At 36.8% G+C, this 18257-nt stretch overlaps 1 protein-coding gene across 1 annotated transcript in view; it reads left to right on the top strand.

Moving 5' to 3' along the window:
- PTPRR (protein tyrosine phosphatase receptor type R) overlaps positions 1–18257 on the top strand; it is a 136952-nt gene that overhangs the window by 20722 nt on the left and 97973 nt on the right. The window lies entirely within an intron of this gene.

Below are 18257 nucleotides of genomic sequence, written 5' to 3'. Positions count from 1 at the left end.
AAGGAGGCATAAATAAAAAAATCATATCTGTGCAGTGGCTTCTCAGAGAAGCTTTGTGAGGAGTGAGAGCTTAGAATCTAGTAAGGTATCAACTGTATCCATCTCCATTTCCAGGTCATGTATTTGTGCAATGCTTGGAGTAGCAGAGGAAAAGTGCCATGCTGTTAGTGAAATTTTAAGATCTTATTATAATTACAGTGCTGAATTGTTAACAAGCTCTGAATGTTAGTCACACATTTCAGGAGTGGGCAGCATCCATCAATACACTTAGTGTGATTGTTCTAATCACTGTTGTGTCTTTTTACACTTTCCATTGTGACCCCCAAATATCAGGACTTCACAGTATTTGGCTTCTAGACTCAAGTCAATCTTCTAGTAAGAGATTGATGCTCACCATTGCTCCTTAAGTTATTATACTCGACATAACAGATCTGCAGCAAGCCCTGCAAATAGACCTAGTAGCCTGCAGCTCTGTCATTCTGGATTTTGTTTGCACAAAGAAATCTAGAGAGTCTGCATTAGTTGGCCTCATTTGCTTTCTGCTTCCTTCTGTGCACTTCAGCAGGGATAATTGCATACTGAACCATTAGCATGGTATTGTGTTCACTGTCAGTCTTTGTGGAAAACAGGAATGATTGCATTAGGTTGTAACATGCACTAAAACCTCCTTAAGGCTCCTTTTTGTCATCTGGTTTACAAAATGTTAAAAGAATGTTAGTGGGATATTCAGCAACCTAGTGCTTTGATTGATTATCTTACTGCTGGCAACTTTGGGGATGCTTTTGTAACATTCAGTGGGATATTACACTTGCACAAAAGCTGGTCGTATCTTTCACAAATTGCCCATATCCTCTTCAGTCACAGTGTTCCTTTTCCTGCACTTTTAGTGAAGGGAAGATGTTTCTTGAAGTAATTTAATTTTCTTCATAAGCTGCACCGTTTAAATGAAAACAGGATTTCAGGAGCAGGCATGTTACATGTTTTTAAGCTAAAGCCTAAAGTTTCATTGACAGTTAGCCTTGTGCAGTTTATCTCTAAAGGAGTTGTCAGCTGTTCCATATTTCTTTCAACTGTGTATTGATGTTACTGGCCAATCCCAGTTATAAATTAACTAGTGTGTAGCAGAACAGAATCTGCTTGTATTCTTCCATTCTTCAAATATGTGAGTTTTGTCCTCTAGGAAAAACCTTTATTGATTGATAATTTATTTTTTTAAAGCATTTTCATTAAATTAAATTCAGATACAGTTGCATCCAAATCAAAGCCTTCACTATTGCTTAAGCTGTATTTTCAAATGTGGGAGACCTGGCTCAAAGCCTCACTCCAAATGAGGTAGGGGAGGAAACTGAATTTGAGCTTTTTCTCATTTCACTTAAGCTAAGGGGTAGAGAGTACCACTTTTCTCTGACTTGCACATGAAATTATTTGTTTGATCCAAATTACATTGTTTCAGCTAACTGAAAATTCAGAGAAGTGTTGGCTGATCCAGTACAAATGTCTTGTATGTGTTTTGATTTGGTCTCCAAGAGAGGGAAACCCCCCTTCTCTCAAACAAACAACAAAGCCCCACAAGACCCTCCCTCCTTGTTTCTTACATGGTTCTATTTATTCTTCTGATTGAAAAAGGCTTCTATTCTGTGCCATGCTGTACTGAATTCCAGAAGAAAAGACACAGAGATTTAGATGATAGTGGAAAGTCTTTGGCTTTTTTATGACAATATCCAAACTGCACTTGGAGTGTCTTGCTGTTTGCATTCAGACAACTCCTCACTGGTTGGAATTGCAGTGATTTCCTTACCTAGAACAGACAGGTTTGTATTTCAGAAGTTCAGAAGGTTGCTCTACCTATATCAATGTTCTCTTTTCCTCTTACGAGTGAGTGGAAACCTAGTACTGCCTAAATTTGACTAAGGGAAGGGAAGATTTCCTGGCATGCAGAGATACAGGTGCCATCACTAGAATCACACATACTTTATGTTCAAAATCATAAACAAACTAGATGGCTGTATTGGGATCATAGAAAATCAGTGACTACTTCCCACAATAAATCTATGCATTGTGTTGATAATGTTCAGGAATAAGGAATCCAGAAGCACTTCTTAAAAATTCTTTTAGCACCCTCATAGAACTATGTTTGAAAAAACCCAGTAACATTTAAAAGACAGATAAAGGGCGCTCAGATAAAAGACAGCAAGACAGCATGTGTTTCCTTATCAGTCAATGTTTTGTTGGATCTGGCAGTTCAGCCTCTGGAATAGTCCTTCTGGTTCTTCACTCTGACTTTGTTGTTAGGAAAAGTGACAGCTTCTGTGAAGTTCCTTAATAGGTGGTTCATAATGTGTTCCTGTGTGTAATCCCTTAAATATTAAGCCTTCTAAAAATTGTTTCTGAAAAATTAAAAAAAAAAAACATTATTTTTCTATCATCATGACATTAATATGTGACATTTTAAAACACAGTTTTGAATTTTTGAATCAGCCAGACAATATTTTAATCAGCCAAACAATGTTTTGGAGCAGAAGATGATCATCTTTCACAGCACAGTTCTCAACACATAATTGACTTTTTAAAATGCTTCCTAGGTTTAGTATTACTGCACTTTGGCATCTCTTTTGCAAAGAATAAATATATGATTCTGAAATTAAATGCACAGGCTCAGATGATACTGGGGTTCAAATGTGATAGCACAGTTCTCAGGTGAATGATGTTTTTTCAGTCACCTCAATATCAAACTGGTTCATGGAAAGGGGAGTAGTCCAGAGAAGTAAGCAGAGAGGTACAAATTCTTTGTCTGTCTTTTTTCTTGTTGCTGAAAGCATTTAAGTGGTGTTTCACTGTCCTCCTTCCTTTGAAGGTCAGCCCTGACTGACAATTTGTAATGGACCTAATTCTTACTTGTCTCTGCACCACAATAAACTGGTGGAAAATACTTTTAGTGGATACAGCACTTTGAATTGAGTATAGGATAGATGAAGAGCATTACGAAGAATGTTGGGGCTATGTATCAAGACTGCTAAAATAATGGTGTTTAATAGTGTAGAAAGGTGGTTGACTGTATATGTTACATCAATATTTATTTAAACATGAATTATAACAGATTTACATTTCAACCACTTTTAGCTGTTGGAGAATAATAGTGGAATGTCTGCTTTGTACAAATTTGGCTGAGATCACTCGTTCTCCTTGGGAAAAGTCATTGTTAATAAACTGTAGCATAGAAGTCAAAGACAATGTAAATGAAAAATTTTACATTTAAAATGTGCTAAACTAAATTTATACAATGTTACTGATTGAACTGAATTTCATATTTTTGCCCATTTTTCTGTTGATGCTTTCAGAATAAGAGGTTGTCTCTTTGCTGGTAGTAATCATACCAGTAATCTTGTTTTCTTTTTGGAAACACACTCAGGGAAGTAAGGATCACTTCTTTTATGGCCCTGTGGTGTTCTGGCAACACTTACAGCTTTCTGCTTTGTTTAGCCAAATTGCTGCTGATAAGTTTTCTTTGTGCAACACATGGCATGTTGTCTAATCAGGAACGCAGATCTGGAGGCTACTCTTTACAAATGTATATGATATTTCAATTTCATGTAGAAAAGTGATTTCATGTTATAACAGTTTATTTTCAGGTACTGTAACACGTAGTCTTATAGTGGTTCAGTCTTCTGAGATGTCAGGTGTTAAAACGTGTTTTGGGTGGGTGGAAGAGTGACCTTAAATACTGCACTCTTAGAGCCTTCATATTCTTTAGGCAAAGTAAAGCTGAAATCGTGTAGAAATTATATTCTTTGTTTTAAGCTGATGATGAAAAATAAGCAGACATTGTCCCCAAAACATTTGTCACAGACTTTCTCTGAAATGTTGTAACAGAATGCCATGGCTCTGCCTAATTAGCTACAATAAAAGTGTGTACGGGCAATAGAAATTAACTTGAAAATTACTCCCTTTCTTCCCCTGTTTTCTGTTTAACCTGTAGCTACATTAGTTAAAGACCTCTCCCCTTTGTCCTTTGGCTACTCTGACATATGCTTAATTTTCAGGGTACCTAGAGTGACCCTAGTAGAATCTCTGTTAAAGGAGGGCTGTGGTGGGAGAAGGGAAGGTGGCTAACAGCTGTAGGAACCCCACTCTGGCATGCTGTATACATTTGTGGTTGGGCACAAATGCCTGGAGTTGGGCAAAGAGGGAAAGAGAAACTGTATGCGTAAAAGACCACATAAATGATGAAATAGCAAGAAATCTCTAGAATGCTGATCAATATATTAATAATAATAAAAAAACCCAAACCAAAACAGCAGCAACTTACTCCTCTAGAAATAGATAATAGGGCAATAATTGATTACATAAATATATGATTTGAAATCCATAGACTAAATAAGAAAATCTGATTGTGGCTTTAATTTTAAAATATACTTTGTAAAACTCTGCCTAAAAATGGATATAAACTTTAATGAAATAACTGTAATGTGAGGCTTTTGGTAATGAATTAATTAGAAAACCATATGGATGCATTAAGTCGAATAATTAATGTACCATACACAAAAGTAGGACATCTATAAATCATTTATGATGTCCTCTTCAGCAGTTCTTGGCTCTTTGAGTCTTAATTGAAGTCCAGGGTTGCTGGATGTTAGAAAAACTAGATTTGCTAGTCAGATAACAGACAACTTTCATTAAAGCATTAATTAATTTTAGAAGGCTGAGGGCCTGATCCATTAAAAATACTTGCAGAACAGTGCTACTTTAGTAATGTTTGGGGTTTTTTTTCTATTTTAATTACTCTCTTCCTCTGGTCAATGAAAGCTGTGTTCTATTTTAACTCGCTCAGCAAGTGTGATGGAATACTACTGTGTTTATAGAATTAACTATTGAATTGCCCAGACAATTCCAAATGCTTCAAATGTAAAGTACAGTTATAAAAGTAAGGTGATCTATTCCTTACAGTAACTGCCAGTGAGCCTGTTTCCTCTTTCAAAGGCAGAGATTCCAAGGACCTTTTCTAGGCAGTTCCTTCTATGCCCAGTCCTTTATGTCAATAGGAACAAGGGAACACTAAAGAAAATACCTTTTTTGTGGTTTTTTTTCACTTTTCTTGTATTTAAACATAATAATTTAAACTCTCATCTTGTAATCTTTAATAGGGATTCATTAGTAAAATGGCCAAAATAAATATTATGCATTACTTTCATAAAATGAGAGCATTTTATAAATACTGAAATTAATGTGAGGCTTGAGTTATAAGCTTATTCTGCCAAAGAAGTATGCCTATGGCAAAATGATCAGTGTTGCTTTAATAAAATCCTTAAGGAAAAATTTTAACCAAAAAATGGATTTACACTATGGGTTCTAAAAATGTACAAGATTCAGTCTGACAATAGTATTATTTAGTTTGAGTGCTACATCTTTATTGTGGTTATAAATATGCTAAGAAAGAGTAGAGATAGGTGGTTTATTTTCAAGTGCCATATTTATTTCTGTTCAGGTGTTATGAGTAGGATGTTTTTATATTCGATTTTTCATTATTCAAAGTAAGGGACTGAAGAATGTTGTAGATAATGAAAAAAACTCTTATAATGTAATGTAAAACTATGATAGAACATTAAGACCATCACAGAATCATAGAATTAACTAAGTTGGAAAAGACCTCTGAGATCCTCAAGTCCAACCTGTGACATAACACCACTTTGTCAACCAGGCCATGGCACTGAGTGCCACATCCAGTCTTAAACACCTCTAGGGACAGTGAGTCTACTACCTCCCTGGACAGCACATTTCAATGCCCAGTCACCCTTTCTGTGAAGAACTTTTTCCTAATGTCCAGCCTAAACTTGCCCTGGTGCAGCTTAAGACTGTGCCCTCTTGTGCTGTTGCTGGTTGCCTGGGAGAGGAGACTGACCCTCACCTGGCTACAGCCTCCTGTCAGGTGGGTGTACAGAGTGAGGCACATGAAGGAGATGTACTGAGCACAGAATTAGCTCACATCTTTCAGGGCTAGGCTATCTAAGGCTTAGCTGACCATCTCTAACAAAAAAATCCCCTAGAGTTCCAGTGCTGGGGAGTGTATTGCAGAGCTTGAGGAGCATCAGGATCAATCTGAGTAATGGTATCCCTTTGACCTGAGCTACTGATGCCTAAGAGCAGCTTTGGTGTCTCCATATTCATGTGCCATTAAACTGATGACCAAGGATGACTTGAACACTGACTGTGTTTCCAGGCCAGGGAGTGTATTTCTAGGCCAGATTTGAATGTTCCCAACTGTCGTTGCCACAGTCAGGCTCTTTCTCTTGTTCTCATGTAATTGATCTTTCTTTTTTGCAATGCTACCAGTTTATTTAGCTAGCCAGCCAAGTTTGTTCGATGTTTCTCAATGCTTCCTCTTGGCCCACATCAAATTCCCTTTTGCTTTCTGCCATTATCTTTCAGTGGGTTGTAAAACAGGCTTAGCATGAAGCTACAGGATGTTTCAGGGGCTATTCAGAATATCCTTGCATGCCCTCTTTGACTCATGGGCTGCCAGTTGTCCAGTCCTCTACTATGAGCACAGCCCTATAAATTCTTTTCATTGATGGTAAGAGACTTTAAATAAAAAATCCAGTTCTTTTGGCATGCTGCATATTCATATTTTCTGATCAATCACTGAAGAAATAAATGCTTCAGAAAGACATATCTGATGCTTAAAAGGACTGTTCAATCAATGTGGCCTCATTAATGTCTTATGTGTTGGCAGTCCCAGTGATCCTAGCCTTTGTCAAACAAAGTTTGGCAAATGGTGCTAGCTTTTCTTTGCCATAATATCGTTATAACCCTCGCCATCCAATGGTCTTCTGCTATTGATCTTTGCTCTTTTGGCCATGTTACTACTATTGTAGTTTCTTCAGTTGTAATAGAAAGGAATTTGCCATAATCTTTGGCTCCAATACATAGCAATTAATTTTCTTGGCTAGTCTGCTTTAACATAGACACTACATCTTTGCTTTCCTGAATCTTATTCTGCCTGGAGGCTGGCTGACTCTGCCTCTACCATTGGCTTTCTTTTTCTTGCTCTTTTTTTTAATTGTGGATTTCTTTCAAAATTACTTTGAGGTGATGCAATACAAAAATACCTTCACTTTTCTATCACAGAAATATGATATAGCTCTCTTAACAGCTCGTTAGTAATGGAGTGGATCACATATTCCTTGTAGCAATTGAGCTGTGTGGGCTGTTGATCAAGAACCACTGAAATGAATGAAGTCTTCTGAGTCAAAAAAACTCAAGGCAGAGGCTGAAAATTAATTCCCTTCTTAGACAATTTTGAGGTTAAAAAAAACCAAACCTCACTGGGATAAAATGAAACAATTTAAACCCTTTAACGGGGAGGTAAGGAGGAAATGAAAATGTGTCACAAAAGTCTCAAAGCTCAAGGCTACAATGGCACTCAAGTTCCAGCACCTCTTTTGTCACATCCTGCTAGGAGCCAAGAGTTGTGGGGGAAATTGGTTAAATCATCCAAGTCAGGTTATTTGGTGTCTTTTATTTACATTGTAGGGTAGAGGTGAGATTGGCTTATGGAGGGGGTATTTTCAGTGCATTTGAGATTGATCTTGCCTTCAATATATGAGAGTTGCAAGGCCAAGTCTCTTTTAGACAGTAAAATGTTTGCTCTTTTTTCCAGATTAGATTTTATTTGATTAGTTCAACTGAGTGGAATCTGTAGTGTTGTTGGAAAAAGGTTTGTCTGGAAGTCTAGTAATTCAATTTATCATGTGACATATGAGGAAAAAGCAATAACTCTTCATCCTGAAGCATACACAGATCAGGGACCTGAGCTGGGTCCTCCCACATGCAGTATAAAGCTCTACCACATATCTGTTGCTTATTCTGAAGTAAATCAGTCTTAAGGTCTTCAGTATGTTGTCCCTTAGTGAGATTATCAGCAATATATTATTTCTCAACAGTATAAAATTTAAAATCTGAGAAGAAATTCTGGGGAGGAACAGGAGAAGGAAGCTATTCTTAGTTGTTCTTTTGCTAACAGTCTGTACAAAATCAGAAGGCAGTGTATCAGCACTAGTCTCAACACAGATCATCCTGATAAGTTTATGCTGAGTTGCTCATGCGTGATGTAGATAGTGAGGAGTTTCTGCATCCTTGCTAGAGAAAAAAAAATAAACACTATAAAGCAAAAATTCAGACGTGTTTTTGTACAGGGAGGCAAGACCACATGCAGTCCATGTGCTTTGTCTGGTGAAGTAGAAAGGCAGAAGTTGTTTTTCAGAGGCAACACCAGACAAATTACATAAAGAGAAAGGAATGAATAAAACTTTACTGTTTTGAATTTTGCACACTGTTATTCTCTGTCTTTTAAAAATGGAATGTATATTCAGGAGTCGTTTAGTTAAAATCATTGTCAACTAGACAGTCATTTCAGCCAAACTTGCAGTACATTACTTCTGCATTGTTCATTCTTTCCTGAATGATATAGTCTGCTGGGACTTACAGCTTAATACTACTGATGTGAATTGACATGAAGCTTATGAGAATAAGGGTCCTAACTGCTTGAAAGTGCTTTGTGTTGCCCAGCATAAAACTTGTATTTTTCTCCAGTTAATCAGGCATGTAATGTATTCAAAAGCAATGGTTCAGAACATTGCTGCATTTTTCATACACCCTTTTTTGTTTCATTTTCTGTTTTAGCCAACTGTTTGGTGCTTCCCATGCAGTATTCTCTACCCCTTTTTACCCTTCTCTTTCATTCCTGTAATAAGTTTGCTGGAGTTCTTCTCCCCAGATTATCTGTAGTGCCTGTGTAAACATTTGTGTCACCATCCATTCAACTAGTCCCCAGTGATTCTGTTCCTTCATCTACTCTCTCTCTCACTGTTGTGTGCAAGTCATATCCTTTCCTCAGCCAACACTTTTATTGTCTTTTTTTTTTTTTTTACGTGTGTTTGGGTTTCAGGCAATGATAGGGCAAATATCTAATCTTATCCAAAATATTTCATAAGAGATTCAAACTTGGAAAAATGCTTTAAATAGCACATCTTCCTTGGTCATGCCCCCATATATCCATTGGAAGTTTAGCTCTTTATTGATCTTCTGCACACTTCTGCCTGGGAACTCATAACTTTTTTTCACACATTCTCATTCTTGCTGTGCTGTACTCTTTTACTCCATAAGTATGGTCCCTTTCCTCAGGCTATTACCAGGGTCTTGGCCTGCTTTTGCTTTTTAATCACCTTCTTCTGTCTTTCTTATCACCTTTGTCTTTCGGTTCTTCCTTTAGTCTTGTAGTCTCAAACCACTTTACTCTTTTCTTTCTCTTCTCCATTTTTACCTATTTTGTAGCCCCACAAAATTCTCTTCTCCCAATAATACATGTAAAGAAAAACTATTTTAAAAACTATTTAAATTAATTCTACTAAAACCTAGTCTTCGTTATAAAAAACATCCTTTCAACATATTTCCTCCTAAATTTATCCTAAAACAATACAGTTTCCTTGATAGTCTTCCCCTTTATTGTGAATTTCCTTTTTGCCCAGAGCTGTTCTCTTACCAGATCTCTGACAATGCTATGGATATTGGAAATTTTCTTCAACTGTAAATGCCCATTTTCTCACCCTGTACTAAGACAATATGGCAGCTGTTCTCGACTCTGATTTTAATTAGTTTTTTTGCTCTGGTGGTGTTTTGGTTTTCTTGTTGGTTGGTTTGTTTGTGGTTTTGTAGTTGAGTGTTTTGTTTTTTTTAAAATTTACCTTGTTCATGGCAAATAACTGCTTTGGTTCACTGTGAGTGCACCTATTTTCTTATTTGCTTGTGTTAAGCTGGAGTAAAACAACTATAGAGTATTCCTGATATTGGTATAGGGGTGCTTTGCTTTTGCAGGGTTACATGGACTTCTGGATTCTGGTTGCTGTAGGGATTATTGAGAAGCACTTACATCCAAGTACTTACAGACCTGGAATTAAATTATGGTATAACTGATTTCTGAAAAATCCTATTTAAACTCATGAAAAAAAGATACTTTGAAGTCCAAGATTAAATTTTTCTGGTCTTGACAAAATTTATTTTCACTTTGAAAGGATAATGTTTGCCACATGAGTTGTGGCGAACTGAAGCTAAATTGATGTTTGGTCAAAGACAATAAAAAAGTTATCTCAGCTAAACTAAATATTAATTTAAGATTAATTTGTTGTAAGGTGTACATGTCACTTAGCAACATAAAAATATGCAGTATTTCTTAAGTGTAGGCATTGATAGGTTGAATTTGTACTCTGTAGAGTTTTGGAGGAAGAATGTCTAGTACATCAAGTAGCAATATTGTCCACCAGATGTCCCTGTACTCATAGGTGGTAATGGACAATATTCATTCAACTGTCTAATTGTTTTTATTAAAGGCAATTTCCACATAATGTATGCATTTCCCAAGTCTCTGTTAACCACTGTGTAATAAGACCGTGAATAACTGGCAATTTAATTAGCAGTATTTGAGAGCTGTAGTTATGAAAATAAGTTAGAGGAATTCACTGTGAAGTTTCTACTTGCCATCTCAGTTTTGTGTGCTCTTCTTTCTCTTGGAAAACAGTCTATCATTCATTGCATGGTTAAAGTAATAACTTGATGTCTTCTATTTGTCTTTTATAAAAATTTATACATTTAAATACATTAATCATATAAATATTACTGAGCAATATGTTTTCATCTATCTGCCATCTGTAAAAGACCTTAAGTAACTAGAACCGAAGAACTAGTGAGTTGATGGATTGTGGCTTTTGTGGAGATTTCTTTTAACTTTGGTAGCTATTGGGGCAGACTTTGGTCATGGCACCTGTATTCAGTGTGTTTCATTTCTGTCAGCTGCTCCCTTGGCTTGCTGTGCAGCGTGTTCCAGCCAAATGCTTGGCTACCAGCTGTCCATGCATTTTAGTGGCTACAGCAGGACTGTGAGGTGTCCCTTCACTAATGGGGACTTAGGCTGCTGCCCTCAAATTTGTAAATAACCATATATACCTGACCATACCCACGGTGGGACCTGGGCGGGTCTGCCAATGCGTGTGCACTTAAGCCTTGTGGCCAATTTGAAGACACGACTTGAATTTTTAGTGATGCCACAGCACAGAAAGGACATTTTGTCCTCTTTCTCCCTGGCATAACTAAGCTGCCAGAAGGGCTTTTGAATCCATGCTGAGAGCAAGGCCCTGGCATGGCTGAGAGATCCCACCCCAGGCATTCACTCTGTCAATTCTACATGGTGAGATATCCTTGAAAAGAGAGGTGTCAAACACTGGTGGCAGAACCTATGTCCAAGTCTTCCTTTCATTTTCTCTGTTTTAACTTAAAGTTAATTTAAATTATAGAGATTAAATTTTACAGAATTATTAATTTATAGTTGTAGTTGTGATCCACCAAATGTTTCTGTGTTAGGCAACATATTACATGATTAGAATGTTTGATTTTAATGATGTCCTTAACCAATCTGCTTTTCAGTTGTAGTTACAGAGTTTTGCAAGATGCATAGCCTTGAAGATTTCTGTTGAATGTCCATAAATGTATTTATGGGTGTTTCTGTTGTTATCTTTTGCTTCTTTAAAAAAAAAACAAAAAAAACCTAAAAATTCCTTATTCAAACTGGGTAAATTTTTATTGCCTCTTAATAGTGCCTTCTGATAATGATTATAGAGCAAATTATACAGTTTCTTTGTTTTTCAATGTGTTTGTGATTCCTTCTTTTGTTATATGCGACTTTCCTGATCAGGGAGCAGTTATGTGAGTTGTCATACTAGATACATAGACTGGTGTTATGGTCCAGTTCTTAAAATTATGAGAAATGCCTCTACCTGAATTAAGGTGCAAATGAGACCATATGTCAAAAGTCAATAGTATGGATTTTATTTAACAGTAAATGTGTGAGAGACGGAGATAGAAAGGAGGGAGGGGGAAGAGAGAAGGAAAGAGAAAAGAGGTGGGGGAGAACAGAAAGAGAGTGACAGAGACATATAAAAGAAAATATCACCACTCCGTGGATCTCACCAGCATCCCGATGATCCTCTCCATCTGGTCTTCCTGGTGGTGAGGATCCCCTTGAAGAACATAGAAGCCAATGGATTAATGTATGTCCAGGCCAGGTGGGAATGCCCAGGCACCTGCCTGAGGTGGATGTTTGATGGATTCTGACACCCCCTCGCTGCCTCTCATGTGAATGTCCCATGGATGTGGCCTTCCTGGGCTTGGGTTTCACAGCTGGGTGGGTTTGTGTAAGGGAGGATGGGTGGTCACTGCCTCTGACCAGAGGTTACACCCCACACCCCAAATTCTCCTCCTCCCTGCTTTGTTGGGTGCTGGGGGGAAGTCTGGGCAAACCCAGCCTCTGTGAGCTATGGCCTCCCCTGCCCCAAACCCAGCCAGGGATGATTTTCTGCTGGTTTTGGCTTTCTTGTGGATGCATTCTTCTCCCTCAGCCTAGTTTAGTTCTTCCTAGACCTGAGATGATTGAAGGATAGTGTCTCCTTTATCTTATCTAGGCAGCTTAACTCACAGTCCAAAGGCACCTTCAGGGAGGGGTGAGCTTTGCTGGTCATAGATTCTTTATACAGTTTTGCTAAAATGGCCAAAACTCCTTCATAACAATGTTTAAGGCATGAACCATTTCAGTCTCTGACAACTGATTAATCAGTAGGAATTCTTTCTTTAGAAGAGGCCTGCCCTCTGATGCCTAAGCACTGTAAGCTTTATGAAGTAAAGCAAAATCAGTAGGAGCCAAGGAGGCAGGAAGGAAGTGGGAGAGAACAAAATCCTAACTAATTTGGAGAAAACAAGGCACTTCTGAAAGAAGCATGCATCCTTATCTTGGTGGATGTGCCAAGACTTTGCCTTTCCTATATTAAGACATCAAGAAACACTTCATATTTATTACATGAAAATATATCTTATATTTATGTATATTTGTGTATATGTATGTCAAGATGGTGTACTGCATGAAAATTTAAGAATTTTTATTTGAATTCCTGGTTGCAAAGTTTTCTGTTTCTGTAATTACTGTCTCTGATGAACTGCTATCAAACAAAAGAACAATAAAAAGTGTTTACTGCAATAGCCCTGTAAACAAGGCATGAAAGATTATTCCAAGTGAGTATTAGAAAAAGCTACTCTGATTCCCAAATGCATAGACCAATCAAAATGTAATTTATTTTTTTAAATCCATTTTTTCCATCCTAGGCATACTTATTAACGTATTTTTAGTTTGTGATATACTATGACATTAATGTAAAGAAGCTTTCAGGAATAAGGTTTAATGAAACTAAAAGCTTTTACATGCATTTTAGCTCAACAGAATGAGTTAAATTTACTTCAGTCCACTGGGCTATTTATAACTTAATCTTATTAATTTTTTTGCAGTTTTCCAGATTATCTCTAGCTCTTTAATCTAATGAAATATTGTATTTACTAAACTGCTTGCATGTGTTCAGGAAAGCATTGGCTGGAAAAGAAATAGAGATGATTTCTTACACAATTTTATTAATTTGAATGTAGGAATGTACACTCCCTGCTGTAAAGGCAGTAATGAAGTTTGATTGTGTAAGTACTTGCAGTTGTTAAATAGATTTTGTGCTCGAAACCAGAATGAATGTTCTAAAATCAGCAAAAGTAATAATAACCAAGTTGTGACTTAGCTCTATGTTAGAAATATGTTCTTAATACTGCAATAGAATGACTCTTGGCTGCTTATTACTTCTTGTGCTTTTAATGACCTAAATTTCAGTTTGCAATCTAGAAATGATTATTTCTACAGTGATAGTCATGAAATATTACAATACTTGTGCTAAACTTCTATAAAGTGTATTTCATACAAATATGGATGTTTTGTTCAGGAATTGTTGAGAAGCGATGGCCTTTTTAAAATAAAAGTTCTTCCTTAACACTCTTTTTAGAGAAGTTAAAATCCTCTTCTCTGACTTCTATGAATTTTGTTTACTGACACTAATACCTGTCTATATATATGTGTGTATATATATGCATGTAGATATATATGTATTTCCTCAACAGTATTTTTTGTCCTATTATAAAGTCAAAACATGGCTAGAAGAAATGTGAAACAATAAAACAGCCCTGAAGTATTATCCATAAAAATACTTGTAAAATGGAAAAAAATATTAGATAATATTTATACTATTACTTCTTTTTGTTCATGCTTAGTGTACTTCCATGACTCTATGTTGTTCGATTTCCTCGGTGTGGATGATGTTTTACTATTTCCTTGTGTGGGGTGGTGTTTCCTTGGTAGATGTGTGAAAAATACACGTGTGCTCCTTGGGCTTGTAGTGTTTCTGTTCTAGGTTTTACCCACATCTGCTCTGTGTCTGTGGGGATCTGTTGAAATATTTGGGCATCTATTTGCCTGTCTCACTGAAAGAAGGGAGCCAATGGCACCTACAGTCACTTGCTCAAACTGAATATGCCTTGGATAAATTGCTTCACAGGACATGGCACTGTGTTCATTGCTGCTTTGATAGAAAAGAGTCAAGTTCAGTGTAAGTTTCTGCCTGGAGAGGGCTGAGATCTCAGGATGTAGGAAAATGACAGCTACCATCCAGCAGTGGTATTGCTCTATTGCAGCACAGCAAATGCAAGAGGAATGTAGAAGGGACTGAACAAGTCCTGTCTGCTTATATGTTGTCATCTTTAGTCTTACTAATGTGACCATGAGTATGTCATCTTGAAACTTTCAGATTTCAATGAGCATGGACAGCTACATTTTTGTTTTGAATAGCTGTTGGGTTTACATCTGTGGTTCCAGAATACTTTTCTGATAGTTACAGTACTTGCTGTTAGTCAGTGTGACACTGAGCTCTGCCTGAGACCTCCCTGACTGAGATTCCAGACCACTAGAGCTGCCCAGAATGCAACAGTACTTTGTTTCCCATCTTGTCCTTTCTTTCTTCCCATAAAGGCTTATAGCACTCATTATATCCTTTTTTTTAGAGGACAAACATAACTCCTGAGAGATTTTCAGAGAACTGATCTGTTTACATTTGGCTTGGCTCCATCAGTGACAAACAATATTAAGTCTATTAAATGGTTCTCTGGTATTTTAGAGCATTTGTGCTCAAGTTCTACAAAACTGTGCTTGAAGGTTGTTTACACAATGAAAAAGGCAATTCTCCTAACTTAGTGTATTAGTTATTTCTCTAAGCATTTCCAGGATAGATGTGATATATTCACAAAGGCAAAGATCCAGGAAAAAGCTTTCCTTCAGCAGCGTCGCATAAATGAACAAAATGTTCCTGATTCTTTAATTGCTTTTCTTTCTATGACTTGCCATATCACATAATAACATTAAATAAAACAAAAGTGCATCTGTCTTATCTTGTAACACTCATTCAAGCTTAACTCCCACATACTTCAATTTTAACCTTTTCCTTTTGATTGTGCTACTCCTGCTAGAATAGTAGAGGTGGAATACCTGTGACAGAGGTGGTACCAAAGAGAGTGGCACATAAGAGAGCAAGAACAGTAGCTTACCTGGATAAATACCTTGTCAAACTGCTTGTTTCATTCAGCCTGGGGAATAGGCAGGGAGAAGAATGATCTTTGGAGAGAGTCAAAGCTCTCTGAATCTCTCTCCAAATCTTCTGCCTTTGAAGCAAGGCAACTTCCCAACACACATTTTTTTCTGACACAACCGCAAATATGCCAAGGTACACTCATCTTTAAGAAACTACCACACTCTTAGACATTTTACCCGAGCGCTTCCATATTTTCAGTCTCTATAAAGAGCATTCTCATGAGCACCTGATTTCTGTCTTGATCACATAACTTCTTGGAAACCAGAGAAACAAATAAAGACATATCTATGGTACATACCATGAAGAACTAGCTGTAAATGAGCCAGATCACGTATTGGGAACAGTGTGCCATCACCACATAGGAGCCATAACCATGGTCAACTTGTAACCTTCAGGAAGCTATTTGGGTTTCTCTACACTGAGCCTCAAAATGCCATGGTTTAGGAGGTGGCATCTCTAAACATTTGATGAACAGGAAGGGACCATGTGACCATAAACTCTTTTCTTCTGGTTCCTTAGCCCAAGTGTGAATGGTGCTCACCAAATGTCGTCTGAAATGCTAGATCATAAAATAGTTGACAAATAAGGCCTCTGTCATAAACAGTATGTCAAATTTGGTGCATTATATATATATGCTAAATGGTACATGAGTACAAGTGCTAAGTGGTACAAGAGTAAAATTAATTCCAAATTCTCTGAAATTAAAAGATTGGATGAAATTCTGTTTAGGAACTTCAGCATGAAATGCGATGAGGTACTCACTGGGAGATTTTTTTTGCTTTTAAATGAAAATGAGTACTCTTTTAATGTGTTTGGTTATAATTTTCTAAAAGAATTACTAATTGTTGGTAGCTAAGTAAAAAATACCAATTACTGATTAAATATTTGCTAGATAAAAATCAAGGAACAGAAGACAGAACTTATCTCCTTCTGTGCCTAAAGCAGTCACTAAATTGCAGTCACAGTCACTTTTGTTCTTTATTTATTCCCTCAAAAGTCTGAACTGACTCAATACTCTACACTGAACTGACTTCAATAGGGTAGATGGAGATACTGGAAGTCCTAGTATGACCTCAGACTTGTTGGGCAACACTCATCCCTGGGAAATGTGGTCTGAAGTCTCCTTGTAAAATGGGCAATATTTGAACCATATCTTTTTAACTTTGAATTATCTCCCCAATTTCCAAATTACTAGAAGGTGGGAGTAAGGGTATAATAAGTCTTGTATTGTCTTGGCTATGAAAGTGGGCTAAGTGTAAGTGAATAAAGTTCTGCCCCAGACCTCTGGAATAGGAGTTAGACCAGTCACTGTCCACACTGATCTGGGTTTTGTCATGAGCTCCAGCACGGGCTTTGTGCATGTCTGTGCCTTGGTTGCCCCTCCTTTTACTTAGGGTATTATTTGATTTTGACACATACCAAGATAGCTGCAAATATGCATTCATTATACACAGGATATCTCCTTAAAGCTGTAACACTGAAAACAAAAAATCAAAATACAGGCTTGTTGATATTATGTCATAGATAACACATCCACTAGTTTGGTTATGGCTTTATCTACTAAATATGGGTAATTTCTTACTAATTTCTTAATAATTCATCTCTTGCAGAAAGCCCCATGGCATTTATATAATCATAAAGAATCTGACACAATGCAATAGGGGGATATTTGTCTAGTAGAAACAAATCTACGTTTATTTCTATGACAATGCAAAGAGATCATTTTAGTGAATCAGTAAAACTGTGAATCAGTCTAAAAATATGTTTCTTGGTTTTTTGAGTGAAAGACTTAATTTGCAGATGAGGTGCTGTATGCAGATGTGGCAGGTAAGGCAAAAGCAGTGCCAGAAATTCCAGGTTTCCATCTAATTTAACAATTTTTTTAGTTCTGACAATCCAAACTTAAAAGTCAGGATTAATGTGTGGTGCTCAGTGTGAACTGTCAAATGACAAACTGTTCAGCACTGAATTGTACTACAGCAAAAAAGGCAGATCAGGTAGGCCAAAGTTGTTTTTTTTTAGCCCTACATAGGCAGGGAAATCCTTCTCCTCATTCTTCGTACCTTGATTTCAGAAAGCTTGCATCATCTCCAATGTGTTTTCTTGGGAAAGAGAAGGCTGTGAGAAAGGGACGATTGGTAAGGCTCTGTTTGTGTTATTACATGTCTTTCAGTATTTTGCAGGGGTTGGTGGTTAACACCACAGGTAATCATGCTAAACTGTAGAAATTAGTCATAGTGGTAGTAAATTGTAACAATTATCTTGCAAAGGATATTAGTTCTAAAGGTAACAGGGAATGCTTTTAAATACCTGAACAGATTTCCATTTTTCTTTTTTAATATTTTTTCCTATTTAAAGGGAAAAAAAAATTGGAACTTTCTTCCTCCAACATTGTATATTCTATAGAAAATTATATTAATTCATTAGATCAAAATTCATTTTTCTTAGTTTTCAACACTCCTTCCAGTTTTACATATCTTCTGATTTTTCTATTTTGCTGTTTAGTTTTTCGTTATGTTAATTGTACCTGTCCTTTTTTTCATGGTTGCTCTTTATTCATCTTTTTTTTTCCATTTTGCATTCTGTAATTCGTAAAAACTTGATATGATTTGGATGTTAAAAAAGCAGTGACATAAAAATAGCACACACACACAAAAAAAGGAAAACTTGAAAGGAAATGAAAATAAATAGCAAAGCTGGAAATAATTTCTT

Source organism: Sturnus vulgaris, chromosome 5 (genome assembly GCF_052056855.1).
Source record: "Sturnus vulgaris isolate bStuVul1 chromosome 5, bStuVul1.hap1, whole genome shotgun sequence".
NCBI classification, from domain to species: Eukaryota; Metazoa; Chordata; class Aves; order Passeriformes; family Sturnidae; genus Sturnus; species Sturnus vulgaris.
The sequence above is the reverse complement of the archived record's forward strand: the minus strand, read 5'-3'. Positions and strand labels throughout refer to the sequence as shown.